General features: G+C 36.4%; 1 pseudogene; it reads right to left on the bottom strand.

Moving 5' to 3' along the window:
* The window catches only part of LOC112130972 (melanoma-associated antigen C3-like), a 644,458-nt pseudogene that overhangs the window by 151,972 nt on the left and 476,973 nt on the right, over positions 1 to 15,513 (bottom strand).

The raw sequence follows: 15,513 nt of genomic DNA, 5'->3' as shown, positions 1-15,513 counted from the left end.
CAAAGTATCTAGAAGTACATGATAGGGGAGAATATGTAGTTTGAAAAACACATATTACAAGCACCAATCATTTTTAATATAGAATATTGAATATAAACAGTAAAAATATGAGATAGTAGACAAAGTAGATTAACGAAGATTGCAAGAGTTACTTATTTAGAAAGGGTGAAAAACACTAATACTAATGAAAAGAAGTTCCAAATCCAAATTACCATTTGGACCAATTTCTTAATCTCCAACTCTTATACTGAACTGCCTCACAGACATCCACTTGAAAATCTCACTAGCACTTCCAACTCAACTGCTAAACACGAATTTATCTTCTCCCGTGGATCTGGTTTCTCCTCCTGTGTTCGTCAATACAGTGAATTTCAAGACTGTAATCCCTGTTACTCAATCCAGAGCCTTGGGTATTATGGTAAAGTGTTTTCATTCCCCATTCTCTCACATGAAATCACCAAATCTATCATTTCTTAATATTACTTGCATAAACTGTTTTCTATACTTTCTTGACTTTAACAGCTTTACTGAGGTATAATTAACATACCATAAAGGTTATGAATTATAAATTACGCAATTTAATGATATTTAGTTCATTTATGCAGTTGTGCAATCATCATAAGAATCCAGTTATAGAACATTTTCATTGTCCAAAAAGAGCCCTAAGTCAGTTGGGCTTAAGAGCCCTTAAGTCATGGCTGGGGAGACCTCACAATCATGGCAGAAGGCAAAAGACACGTCTTACATGGTGTCAGACAAGACAGAATATGAGAACCAAGAGAAAGGGGTTTCCCCTTATAAAACCATCAGATCTCATGAGACTTATACACTACCACAGGAAGAGTATGGGGGAAACAACCTGTACGTTTCAATTGTCTCCCACCAGGACCCTCCCACAAGACATGGGAATTATGGGGGCGACAATCCAAGATGAGATTTGGGTGGAGACACAGCCAAATCGTATCAATTATTACAACCATTTTATAAATGTAAAAACAAAGAGTAGGTAGAAGAGTAGGTAAATCCAGATTTTGAATCTTTGCCTCCCTCTCTCTCTCTCTCTCTCTCTCTCTCTCTCTCTCTCTCCCATTCTCTGGCTAGAGAGGTCATTCCTTTAACCAGTATAATTGCTACATATTTTAAACTGTTTCAGAGTGTGGAAGACAACAAAACATTTCTAATTGTTTCATTAAAGAAGCATAATACTAATACCCAAATGAACCTAATGGCAATAATGAATGCAGAGAAATCTACTGAAAAATATATCTTAACGCAAAAGTCTGAAATAAAGTATTTCAAAATATTTGTAAACATAATCCAACAGTATATCAATAAAATAATATATAATGATGAAGTGGGAGACATTCTAAGAATGAAAAGCATTGAAAATCAGGAATCCTGTAAAGAATTACGTAAATATAATTTACCATATTAATAAGCCAAAGGAGGGAAGAAATATGGTTGTTCTGGTAGATGTCAATGAGGGAATTTATAAAGTTAAACCTTCATTTAAATATAAGTGCTTTCTTAAAATGTGTAACATATGATTCAAATTAAAAGCCTTATGTTTAATTGTAAAAATAATTGAAAAATTTAAAATTTATATATGAACAAAATTAGGATGCGGCTTTTGACAGTTATATAAAATTGCTTTAAAATTGATAGATTTTATGCTGTATATGTGTATCTTATAACATCACATTTTATACCTTGAATATATACAAAAACACATTTTTTAACAATTGCTACATAGTACATTTAGAAAAGAAAAGAAAAAGCCCAGGCACAGTGGCTATGCCTGTAATCCCAGCACTTTGGGAGGCCGAGGTGGGTGGATCACCTGAGGTCAGGGGCTCGAGACCTGCCTGGCCAACACGGTGAAATCTCATCTCTACTAAAAATACAAAAATTAGTTGGGCATGGTGATGTGTGCCTGTAATCCCAGCTACTTGGGAGGCTGAGGCACAAGGATCCCTTGAACCTGGGAGGTAGAGGTTGCAGTGAGCTGAGATCACGCCACTGCACTCCATCCTGGGCAACAGAGTAAGAGTGTGTCTCAAAGAAGAAAAAAAAAAGAAAAGGGTAGAAAAATTTTACATGTTTGATATGAAAGTGACTGTAAAATTAATATATAATGTCTAACATCTTCCTTTCATACCAACAAAAAGCTAAAATGAAATGAAAAAGCCCATTCACACAAGCAGTCAAAAGTAAAATGAAAAAAAGAAACAAGGAATAAATTAAATAAGCAATGCATGAGTACTAAATGAAGAAAGCTACCATATAAAACTTTACTGGGAGAGAGTAAAAGAAAAAGGCCTGAATCAAAGTAGAGAAACATAGAAAAGGCAGTGATTTAAAGATATCAGTTCTTCCTGTGTCTATAAAGAGATTAAAATGAGATATTTGACCTTTCAAATTGATAACAAAAACATTAGCAAAAAGGAAAGAACATAAGGAAATCCGCTGTCAGGGATGTCATGGAATGTGGGCATATTTATGCACACTGTTGCAAATGCACATTTTTCTAGCTTTTTGGATGGGCAATTAGCATTGTGCTTTCTTAACAACTTAAATATATGACTCAAACTAAAAACAGCATATTTAATCATAAAAAATAAAGAAAGTTCAAAATTAATTCCAGAAACAAGTGAAGGATGCTTACTGTTATTAAAAATTCTTTTGGCCGGGCGCGGTGGCTCACATCTGTAATCCCAGCACTTCGGGAGGCCGAGGCGGGCGGATCACGAGGGCAGGAGATCGAGACCATCCTGGCTAACACGGTGAAACCCCGTCTCTACAAAAAATACAAAAAATTAGCTGTAGTCACAGCTACTCAGGAGGCTGAGGCAGGAGAATCGCTTGAACTGGGGAGGCAGAGGTTGCAGTGAGCCAAGATCGCACCACAACACTCCAGCCTGGGCGACAGAGCAAGACTCCGTCTCAAAAGACAACAAAAAAAAATATTTTGAGAGTACTCTAATGTTTTTGGAAAAGACAACATCATTTTTTTACACATCAGAAATGAATGCAACTGATAGCAAAATTAATATATAATTATAATATCATTCTTTCATTTAAAAAACAAGTTAAAAATATTACTGAATGGGATTCTGTGTGTGTGTGAATCTCAACCCAATAGTTCCAAAGTGTATCTGGAGGGAAATAATATGGAAGAATATCTATACAAAGACCAAGTAAAGTAGAGTAATGGCAGGGACCTTGCCCACTAGACATTAAAAACTACCCTAAATGCTATTGTAATTGAAAAGATGTTACCCAGATGCACAGGCAGAACAATATAGCAGATTAGAGGGTTTAGACATTTAGACATATATCTAATCATATATTGTAATTATGTACTGAAGATAACATTTTCAATCTTTGGGTAAAAGGTAGACTAATCAATAAATCATTTGGGGAAAACTGTCTACCTACTTGGAATAGTAATAATAACAAGACAAAGTCCGGCTAACATTAATAATATGCTTAATATGTTCCAACATTTGCTCTAAATTCTGTGAACTGTTATTTTCATCACAAACCTGTGAGTTAGGGATTATGATTGCCCCTTTTCACAGATAAAAAAAAAAAACAGGCTCCAAAAGGTTAAGTGATTTTTTTCAAGGTCGCTTGGCAATTAAGTGATGGAGCTCAGACCTTAATACAAGTCTTTCTTATTATATAGCCTAACCACTAGTTACTAAGCTTGATTACAGTACCTCACTCCAAAGCTCTCAAATCAATTCCAGATAGATCAAATATTTAAATGTTAAAAATTAAATTATAGTTGAAGGAGTTATGTACGAATGCTTTTCATAATCTTGATGTAGGTCATGCCTTTCTAAACCTAACTAGCATACCAAGAACTTCTAAAAAAATGATAAATATGATGACATAAAAATGTAAGCTTCTTTTTAGCTAAAAAATACCATAATGAGAGTTAAAAGGCAATCTGGGAAAAATATGTGTAATACATCTGACAGATTAATTTTCTTAATATTCAAAGAGCTTGTATAAATTAAAACTAAAAAGATGAGTAACATTTTTTAAAACTGAGCAACAAATATGAAAAGCCAATTAAGAATTTAAAATGCCAAAATAAGAATTGAAAATTGTTAGTAAAAATGAAAAGATGTTCACCTTCACTATTTATCAAAAATTTAGATGAAAATGAAGTTTTTTTTTTACCCTTCGTAGTGATAATTAAGAAAATATTAACAAAGATGGAGGAGCCTGAGGTCTCCCGCTGTCAGGAAAGGTGTATGATGTGGGCATATCTGTGCACTGGTGGGAATGCAACTTGTGCCCGCCTTTCCAGAAGGGGAATTAGCATTGTGCTTCAAAACTGTTTAAATTGAATATTATTTGGCTTAACAGATCTTGCAGAAATATTTTTGAAGATGATAGCAAAAAATGCATAAAGAGTTTGCACAAGCATGATCACTCCAGCATTGTTTTATCAGGGAACCTCTGGTAACAAACCACCTAAATTCCAACCAAGAAAAGCATAGCTTAGTAAAGAACTGTAAAGCCATGAACCATTCAGCAGTTATGAAAATAGTGACGTAAGTGGAAATAAAAAGGCGTTTACGAGAAATTCGTGAGTAAAAGTAGCAAAGTAGCAGATAACATATACATTATGGATTTATATGTGTAAAGGCGTGTGTGTGCACTCGTGTGCACATATATGAATGTATGACTAAAATAATCTTGACCTTCATGTTCTCTCATTAAAGTCTATTTCCAGTGTTTCTCATTTAAAGAAACAACAGTCGGCAGGGCAAAGCGGCTCACACCTGTAATCCCAGCACTTTGGGAGGCCGAGGCAGGCGGATCACCTGAGGTCGGGAGTTCGAGACCAGCCTGACCAACATGGTGAAACCCCATCTTTACTAAAAAATACAAAAATAAGCCGGGCGTAGTGGTGCATGCCTGTAATCCCAGCTACCCAGGAGACTGAGGCAGGAGAATTGCTAGAACCCAGGAGGCAGAGGTTGTGGTGAGCCAAGATGGCGCCATTGCATTCCAGCCTGGGCAACAAGAGCAATAACTCCGTCTCAAAAAAAAAAAAAAAAAAAAGAAAGAAAAGAAAGAAAGAAACAACAGTCTATCATTGCCAATATGCACAAAGCAACTTTATTTTTTATTTCCTACTTTTGAAAATGTGCCAGAGTGGAACATACATTCATAATGCACAGAAGAGCTTATTACACAACTTCTTCCTCTTTTTGTTTATCTCTGTCTCCCTCTAGATCTTCAGTGCTTCTTCAATTCATGTAATCAAAAGTACGGCCTTAGAAATATCTGGTACATTGTGTATTATAGGTTTAGTAACCATAGGGAAAGCAAGAGAGAGTAGATTCTCATTCCCGATGTCTTTCCCCAAATTTCCAGGGTCAAAGCTTATATTGAATTAACATGGCAGCTCCTCTATTACTCAAGTATGGGTAGCAAAGAAATGGAATAGAATGACTGACAGCAATTAATAGAAAAAAAAATGTTCTGTGCAGATATAACTATGAAGATTACTACAAACAAAAATATATATTCTTAATCAAATCCTCCTGGTCATTTCTCGAGGAAAAATATATGAATTTGGGTGCATTGTGAGACTCTCTACTTTGCAATTTTCTTAATGTAAGAGTAGATTGAATACCATCAGAAACAAAGCTTCTAGCACTTTCCTGTAAAAATTTCCCATATGTACTGTAAGGACTTATGGCATGTTCAAGATTTGTGCTATGATACAGAATTGCTTGAATTATCTGTGTACATTTTTACATGCTTTTAGACCAGACCTGAATTTTTTAGACCTGGACACTATTGGTAACTTGAGCTGGATATTTTTTTTTTTCCTTGTTGGGGATGAGGGTCTGGACTGCGCATAGCAAGACCATTGGCAAAATCCCTGACATGTACCCATTAGATGCAACTAGGATCTCTCCCTGTCTCCTCTCGCCCCAGGTTGTGACAGCCACAAATGTCTCCAAACATTTCCAAATGTGTGACATGGGACAAAACTGCATCTCATTGAGAACCAGTGGAATTGACAGATTCTTTACACGGCACCAGATTGCAATAACAAAATGGATCATGTCAAAAGTAAGCACAATAATGTTGAAGCTCATACAATAAATACATATTTATTCATAAAATTCATGAAACGTTGATCAGATTAAAAAATCATGAGAAAAATGTCATTATCAGAAAAAAAACAAACACTGATAAAAATGTTATCCAGAACTGAAAAATGCAGCTATTGGGGTGAGGAACTGACAGAATTCAATTAAATCTAATTAGAAATATTCTACAGGGCAAATAGAAGACTACTTAAATTTATGTTTTAATCATTTTCGGTGTTTTTTTTTTCATTCTTCAAGGCAGAATATGCTTAAGCTCATACTGGGCTTATTTCTGTATAATTCTAGAATGATGAAATGAATCAGAGAATTGCATAAACTCCCTGGTGAATTCACCATCTGCCCATGCCCTCTGAATATTTTCTATGACTGAAGTCACTGAGCAAGTGAAGTTGAAGGCATAGCGGAACAGAAAGAAACAATGAGAATAGAAAATAAAGAGAACATGCAAATATCAAAACACTTGCTGATTTAAGAGCCCATACTGCAGTCTTGCTTTGGGGATATTTGTCAATGTGCCCAAAGCTTCCTCCAGCTTCAGACGTACTTCTTGCTCTGATGAAAACCTTTGGTGATACACATTGCCATCAGATGCATCTTTAGCACAAAGAGCTAGCTGAATTAAACAACAGCAAAAAAAAAAAAAAAAAAAAAAAAAGAAAGAAAGTTCTAAAGTAATGCTACCATTGTTGAACTAGCCAAGCCATACATAAAGAAAAACTTAGAGTACACAGACCTAAAGTTGTATTATTGTTCAAATGCTGGCTTTGACAGTGATTTCCAAGTCACTTTCTTGTGATGGTTGCTTAACCTAATCAAATACCTTTAACAGGCCATTTGTCCATCTACCATCTGCAGAAATACATGAAAATTCTTAATTCCCCTCTGTTCCCCATCCTTTGTGAAACATTCTCTTATAGCTAAGAAGCCTCATTAAAGATCTCTGTGCATTTCATAAAAGCAATATGTTTGATAACTTAAAATGCAATCCAATGTGTATTTTGATTGGTGTCAATATACTGGCTAGGATGCTGTGATAATGTAATCACACATAAAAATTGGAACAAATATGTGAGAGTAGGATCTTAAATCTATCCAAATTCTTAACTATCATATAACTTTTATTCATTAATGTTTTCTTCATTTCTGTCATGTTCATATGTAGAACATGATAGCATTCATGTATGCTTAAGATAGCCAATGCTGTTCTTAATAAGCTACAGCCAAAAACCTGTCTATTTACTTCTCAAAATTCTCAGCTTAATTCTGACTTAAACAAAAAAGATTGAAGCACATAAATAAACTCCACTTCAACAGAGAGACACCTTTAGGCGAGGCATGAACAAAATTAGTTCTGACTATATTGATCCAAACAGAAAAAGGAAGAGTGGAATTGGCCACACACAAAATTCTTCATTGCTCCATAGACCAGGGCTCATCAAACTAAGTTCTCTGGGCTAAATCCAGGCCACAGTCTGTTTTGTAAGTAGAGTTTTACTCTAATGTAGTCATGCCAATTAATTTACATATTATCTACAGCTGTCGTTGTTCTGTACAGATAGAGTTGAGTAGTTTTGACAGAGACATTATGGTCTGCAAAGCCTAAAATATTTACTATCTGGCCCTTTGTAGAAGATAGTTGCCAATTCCTGGCATAGAATATCAAAGGGAAGGGTTTGTAGAATAATCCAATCCTCTCATTTTAAGAAGGGTGCAGAAAGTGAGCCCTAATGGGAGCACATAGCTTGTCTAAAGTCACACATCTTATCAACAACAAAGTAGTTACTGGATGCCAAGTTTCCTGATGTCCTTTGGGAGAAATGGATATTGCCTCCCAGAATTATAGCTAAGGTCCACAGTTATTCAGAGTTCATATTTCAGCCTCTTCTATTATTATAATTCACAAAAATTTTTGTCTTTTTTAGATAGAAGAGTGAAAAGACAAGTCTGTGCACTAATGGTTCTTTGCTTTTTTCTGGAGATTAGATGAGACAATGTACATATGTGTGTAGCGCAGCTCCCAACCCAAGTTAATTTCCTTTCTACCTTCATTTTTCCAGATAAGGAAACAGGTTTGACAGGTGGAGTGACTTGTACTGAGGACATATATGCAATAAGATTTAAAGGTAGAATTCACCTTCCATGTTTAAGATTCCAAGTTCAGTCTTCATTCTATAATGCTAAATAAACAATTTGAATGCAGATTATTAGGATTTAGGAATCAGTTGGATTGATGGTTTTTCTTTTTGCTGCTTATGAATGGTTTCTTAACTAGGAATGTCAAAAGTCCTCTCTCTTGCACTGTAATGTCCCGTGATGAGAACAGGAAGCAGAGAAGCACCCACATAACTGTAAGTTGTGGTGAGCATCTACATTCCTGTGCTTTGCACTTGTTGTAGTTTCTAAAAGTAAAGTATCCTGTCTGTAAGCAATCGCAAGAGTAAGTTAATGCATAATGAATGATCTAAATAAAACAAATCTCACATGGAAATAGGGGGTAAAAAACCAACTTCCTTCACGCTTGTGGCTCTCGCTAAAGCCCCCCTCTTCTAGTTCTACATACTCCCCTGTGTCACTGCATGCATTTTAGAATGATGGATCACTGTGCACAAATGTGGACCAAGGCTTAAGTGTAGAAGGCAAGAAAACTAGCAAAGATAATACCACAAATATTCAGTGGAGAGAAAATGAGGTACTGAATTAAACGAAAATAAAGCTAGAAAAGATGAACTTTTTTGAAGATATTAACCCAGTAAGAACATTAAATCCTTTCTAAGACAACATGGTAGTGAGGGAGTGATAAGCCAACAAAAATTAAAGATAAAACCCACACAAATTTTCATTATGACTTTGATAGAAATGGTGGAGAGGTACAAAAGAAAAGTTAACGATGACTATCGGTTTCCTAGTGTTGCTGTAACAAATTACCACAAACTTAGTGGCTTAAACTAGCAAAAACATATTATCATACAATTCTGGGAGTCAGAAGTATTAATGGATCCCATTGGACAAAAATCAAAGTACACAGAGCTATATTCCTTTTGAAGACTGTAGGGGAAAATCTGGATTATTTGCCTTTTCCAACTTCCAGAGGCCACACACATTTCCTGGCCCATGGCCCCATTTTCCATCTTCAAGCCAGCAATGTCAGACCATGGCCTCTCACAGTGCCATCTCTTTAATTATCTTTTATTCTGCACGCTTATTTCGCTTTTAAGAACCCTTCTGATTACTTTGGTCATACCCCGATAATTTTCCTATCTGTTGATTAGCAACATTAATTCCATCTGTAACCCTAATTCCTCTTTGCCATGTAATGTAACAGATTCATAGATTACAGGGATTAGGACATAGATATCTGCAGGCAGGGTCCACTTTTCTGCCTACCAGAGTGACTTCTCAAATTCTTACTTGGGCAATTGAGATATCATTGTAGTATAAAATATACATTTCATGCTGAGTAAAATCTAGAGTTCTGATAATGTCCTATATGGCTCTCTATGTAGTTAAGGACTATGACCCTGAATATAGACCGAATTTGAGTAATGTACTGCCACTTAATAGTTTGGTAAATGTATATATATATGTGTATACATATATATATACACATACATATATATGTGTGTGTGTATATATATATATCTCACAGCTTCGATTTCCTCATCTATAAAATGTGAAAACCAGCTATCTCTAACAAATAAGAGTTATGGTGAAGACCAAATAAGATCACGATACAGTGCTTAGCCTAGTGTCCCACTCAAAGAATTTTAGATACTAATTAGCACTGAATAGTAATGCAGGTGAAGGAAAGTTGGGATGTAATTTTTAGTATATAGATTTCAGTTATGTGAAAGACATCCAATCCCATCTCCTGTATTATTTCATTCGCACACTACTATGAATAAGTACCTGAGACAGGGTAATTTATAAAGAAAAGAGATGTAATTGACTCACAGTTCCGCATGGCTGGGGAGGCCTCAGAAAACTTATAATCATGGTGGAAGGCACCTCTTCACAGGGAGGCAGGACAGAGAATGAGTACAAATAGGGGAAATGCCAGACACTGATAAAACCATCAGATCTTGTGAGACTCACTCACTGTCATGAGAACAGTATGAGGGAAACCTCCCCCATGATCCTATTACCTCCACCTGGTCGGGCCCTTGACCCATGTGGATTATGGAGATTACAATTCAAGAAGAGATTTTGGGTGGGGACACAGCCAAACCATATCATCTCCCTAGAACATACTTTTCCACTCACCTAGAGGGCCATATTATACTTTCTTTTCTCTTTCCCATTTTTTAAAAGCTCTTTGCCCATGCTCAACCTCTGCAAAAGATAGAAACAGCCAGAATTTTCCAAAGCTCCTACTTCTTCATCTGGACACCCACCTGTGACTATGGCCATGTATTCTACCTTCTTTCTTGTTGCTATGTGTAATTGTCCATGATCCTGACTAACTACAGAGCTCACTGCCATTTACACACTAGATTCTGTCCCTTATTGCCCATTCAAGCAATATCCCCTTTCTCGTCTGCATCATCAAATTCTTCCTTGCTATCATTTGAATGTGTTCCCAAAGTTCATACGTGGAAAACTTGGTTCCCAGTGCAACAGTGTTGGGCGGTGGGGTGTAATAAGAGGTGATTGAGTCAGGAGGGCTCTGCTTTTATGAATAAATTAATATCATTATTACTGGAGTCAGTTATCGCGAGAGTGGCTTAACCTCACCTTATCTTGCCTTTCTGCCTTTCACCAGGAGACGACACAGCACGAAGCTCCCTGCCTAGATGCCAGGGCCATGGTCTTGGTCTTCCTAGCTTGCAGAACTGTAACACAAATAAATTTTTATTATACATTTTCCAATCTATGGAAATTTATTATGGCAACATAAAACAGACCAAAAACAACACCTCTCTGCTAGATCACTGCCTTTAGTATACAAACATTTCAATATTGCTCTCATTGTGCTTACAAAAAAGCTCCAACTGTACCTCATTTTAACCTGCAACAAATGCCCCATTTTCTTTTTCTCTTTACAGAAAAACTCCTTGAAACAGCTGTCTGTATTCCTTGCCAGAATTGTATCTCTTCTTGTTTTCTGTTGAACTATCCAAACAAGCTTTTTACCACACCACTCCACTGAAACTGCTCTTATCCCAGGTTGCCAAATAATATTTCTATTGCTAGATGCAGTGATTATTTCTGTCTTCGTCTTATTTGAGCCATCAGCAGGATATGACACAGTTGATGACTCCTGATTTCTTAAAATACTCTTCTCACCTGGCTTCTAAGACATCACACTCATTTTGTTTTCCCGCGTTTTTGAGCAGTCTTGCAAGTCTCTTTTTCTAGTTCTTCTTCATACTCTGCCCCCTAAACATTAGAATATTTCAGTTCCAGTACTTGAATTATTTTGCTTTTCTGTCTAGTTTTACTCACAAGCTGATTTTATTCAGTCACATGACTTTAGACATTTATCTGTTGATGACTTCCAGATTTATGTCTATAGTCTAAACTGAAATGCACATTCTTATATCCAACTGCCTAATCAACACCACCACTTAAAGGTTTAACAAGCACCTTAAAACATCCAAAAATGAGTTTTTGACAGTCTCCTCTAATCTGAGGATTAATGTAATATTAATCACAATTTTAACTGAAGTATCAATCAAAATTTAGTCTGTTAGTCTTCCCTATCTACTCTTAGTCTTTTCTACAGTGGATAGTAATTCCAAATTTCCTGTTGCTTAGGCTGAAAACCTTGGACTATTTTTTTTTTTTTGAAATGGAGTCTCGCTCTGTTGCCCAAGCTGGAGTGCAGTGGCGCGATCTCGGCTCACCACAACCTCCGCCCCCGAGGTTCAAGCGATTCTCCTGCCTCAGCCTCCCGAGTAGCTGGGACTACAAGTGTGCACCACCATGCCCGGCTACTTTTTTGTATTTTTAGTAGAGACGGGGTTTCACTATGTTGATCAGGCTGGTCTTGAACTCCTGACCTCATGATGCACCAACATCGGCCTCCCAAAGTGCTGGGATTACAGACTTGAGTCATGGCGCCCGGCCTGGACTAATTTTTAATTCCACTTTTCCTTTCAAAATGTACATTTAATCCATCAACAATCCTGTGGATTCTAACTTCAAAATATATGCAAGAGCTGACAACTTCTCGCTATCCCTACTCATACTATCCTGGTTTCAGCCACCATAGTCTATGACCTGGAATATTGCCAGTAGCCTCCTAGGTTTTCCTGTGTCTACAATTGTGCTCTCAGTCTGTCCTCAGCATGCAAGCTATAGTGATCCCGTTATATCCTGTTAAATCATAAGTTAAATTATGTTATTTCCTCTCCTAAAAACCCCCTCCATGCCTTCCTATCTCACAATAATTAAAATCCAGACTGTCACATAGGTTCTGTGTCAATAGTGCAATTGCTTAACAGCCAGTTTTATATTAAAACAAAAATACTGCATATGGGTGTGAGTGGTGTGACACCCACCAGTATACATATGCACACATATTTATATTTAAGGTTTATTGTTTTAAAGAAGTACTAGCATATAATTTACAAATATTACTCAAATATACAACACTTTTTTGAAAATATCAAAGAACCTATTGATTCTTACAAAATGCTTTTATGGAATTTTGCCAAACTCTTGTTTCCATAACCAAACTATGGCTGCAGCTGATGAATGTGTTTAGTTTCTTTTCTTTTCTTTCTTTTTTTTTATTTTTTATTTTTGGAGATGGAATCTCCTCACTCTGTCTCCCAGGCTGGAGTGTGGTGGAGGGATCTTGGCTCACTGCAACCTGTGCCTCCCTGGTTCAAGCAATTCTTCTGCCTCAGCCTCCCAATAAGCTGGGATTGGATTACAGGCATGCACCACCAAGCCCAGCTAACTTTTGTATTTTCAGTAGAGATGGGGTTTCACCATGTTGACCAGGCTGGTCTCGAACTCCTGGACTCAAATGATCTGCCTGCTTCGGCCTCCCAAAGTGCTGGGTTTACAGGCGTGAGCCACCATGCCCGGCCATGTGTTTAGTTTCTCCATAAATGTTGGTTGATATTTGTGTGTGTTTTAATGAGTAAGATGAAAGTGAAACAACAAAGATATATGTTGGAACATCACTGGCTCATCAATGACAGGAATAGCTTCTTCGTTGAATCAGATAGTAGTTTTCAAATACTGGAAGGATATTTTCTCAGTTTTTTACTATTCACAATGCAATGCCTACAGCCATGACACCCTTTTAGGTTTAATCTGCATTGTTAACATTTTCTCCATCATATTTTTAAGTGTAGATGATAAGCAAAACAATAAACTAGTCCTTATTTGAAGCATTTTTAAATTTCCCTAGTGTAAATACTCCCACCATGGTTGATTTCAATGTGATGTCACTAAATGCAGAAATATTCCTAGATTTTTTTAATACTGCACTGCCATCATACAGATACAATAAATCTATACAAGCTGGAGTCATGGTTACCTGTTATAGGACACATGTTCAAGGTCATCCTTCTGTAGAGGAGTTGAACTGCTCCCTGAAAAATGGTGGCTGGATAATAGTAAGAGATTACAGATATAATTGCAAGGTGTCAGAATCAACCTAAGAACTTCCTGTGACTTTGATTGAAAGGTTTGAGGCTTAGGGGTATTAGAATATCTATAACTACAACACAATTTTACATATCTGGAATTTGAACCTTTAATGTTTTCTCCAAGCCTTTGTTAAAGTCTGGTTAAATTGTTTCAACACAGCCTCATCTTACACTGTAGAGAACTGAAGAAAAGGCCTTTTTCTATACTTGTGGAAAAACAGTAAAGGGAAGAATGACAGCTGAGCAATGGAAGCAAGTTAGGAGCTGGCAGTAAGCAGATAACAAGCTAGAATCAGACAACTGGTTGAGATAAAAAATGAGAACAAGCTGGATGCGTGAAACATGGACAGATTCCTTTGGGATTTCTAGAGATACATGAGGAAAGGAACTTGGTAGAAGATAGAGCTAGTAAAATATTGATAAATATTAACTGTATCATCTTGTGATAATAATGGTGCAGAGAAATTGGTACCTTTGAATACTGCTGGTAAGAGTATAAGTTCACAGGATTTTTTAAGAGAGGAAAATGATAATATTTATCAAAAGCTTAAGGTATTTATACCTCTGGACTCAGTAATTTCACTTATAAGAATTTATTTTAAGGAAATGTTCAGAGAGACACCGACTTATGTACAATATTGTTGATAATAGCATTATTTATGAGCAAAAAAAACCATGAAAACAACCATGTGCGGTGGCTCACGGCTATAATCCCAGCACTTTGGGATGCCGAGGGGGGCCGATCACTTGAGGTCAGGAGTTTGAGACCAGCCTGGCCAACATGGTGAAACCCTGTCTCTACTAAAAATACAAAAAATAGTCGGGCATGGTGGTGCACATTTGTAATCCCAGCTACTTGAGAGGCTGAGGTGGGAGAATCGCTTGAACCCAGGAGGTGGAGGTTGCAGTGAGCCGAGATGGCACCACTGCACTTCAGCCTGGGTGACAGATCCAGACTCCGTTTCAAAAAAAAAAAACACAAAACCAAGAAAACAACTTAAATGCTATGCAGATAAGACTAGTAAAATAAGATATGGCACATCCATATAATGCAATACTACATCGGTATTATAAATCATATTTTCAAAACATATTTCATGACATTCAGAATTTATGAAAAATAATATAAATTATCAAAAGTAGGATACAATCCACATGTACCATGACTCTAGTTTTGTTTAAAAAGAGTAATAATAGCAGAATAATAAAATAAAATGTCAGCACTGGCTATAATTTGGAGGTAGAATTTTGGGTAATTTTTAGTTCTCTTTCTTTTTTCAACTATTCTAAAAAATATGTAATTATAAATATAATGTTTTTGCCATGATCATGTATTTAAAAGTCTGTATTTAATATAGTACATATACAGAGAATCGAACACATTAGGAGGATTTATCTTGCTGAATTTTCACAAATTGAATGAACCCCATGAAACTTGCACCACGATTAAGAATAAAATATCACCATCACTGGTCCTCTTCATGCACCCCAGAGGTTTTCACTCACTAACCCTCCCAATACATACATAAATGTGCACACACACACACAGCCTTTTCTACCTAGGGTCACAATTATCCTGACTCTAACAGATTAAATTAGCTTTACCTGTTTATACAGTTTACACAAATACAATTATATAGCATGTAGTCTTCTTTTTCCCAACAGTGTAAGTTGCATTTCTCTATTTATGTTTCAATACCTGCTATGATTTAAGTATGTCCCTTCCAAAATTTTGGTGTTGCCAGTGTGATGGTTTTAAGAGG

Source organism: Pongo abelii, chromosome X, assembly GCF_028885655.2.
Source record: "Pongo abelii isolate AG06213 chromosome X, NHGRI_mPonAbe1-v2.0_pri, whole genome shotgun sequence".
Taxonomy (NCBI): domain Eukaryota; kingdom Metazoa; phylum Chordata; class Mammalia; order Primates; family Hominidae; genus Pongo; species Pongo abelii.
Note: the sequence above shows the minus strand (reverse complement) of the source record. Positions and strands in the feature narration are given on the sequence as shown.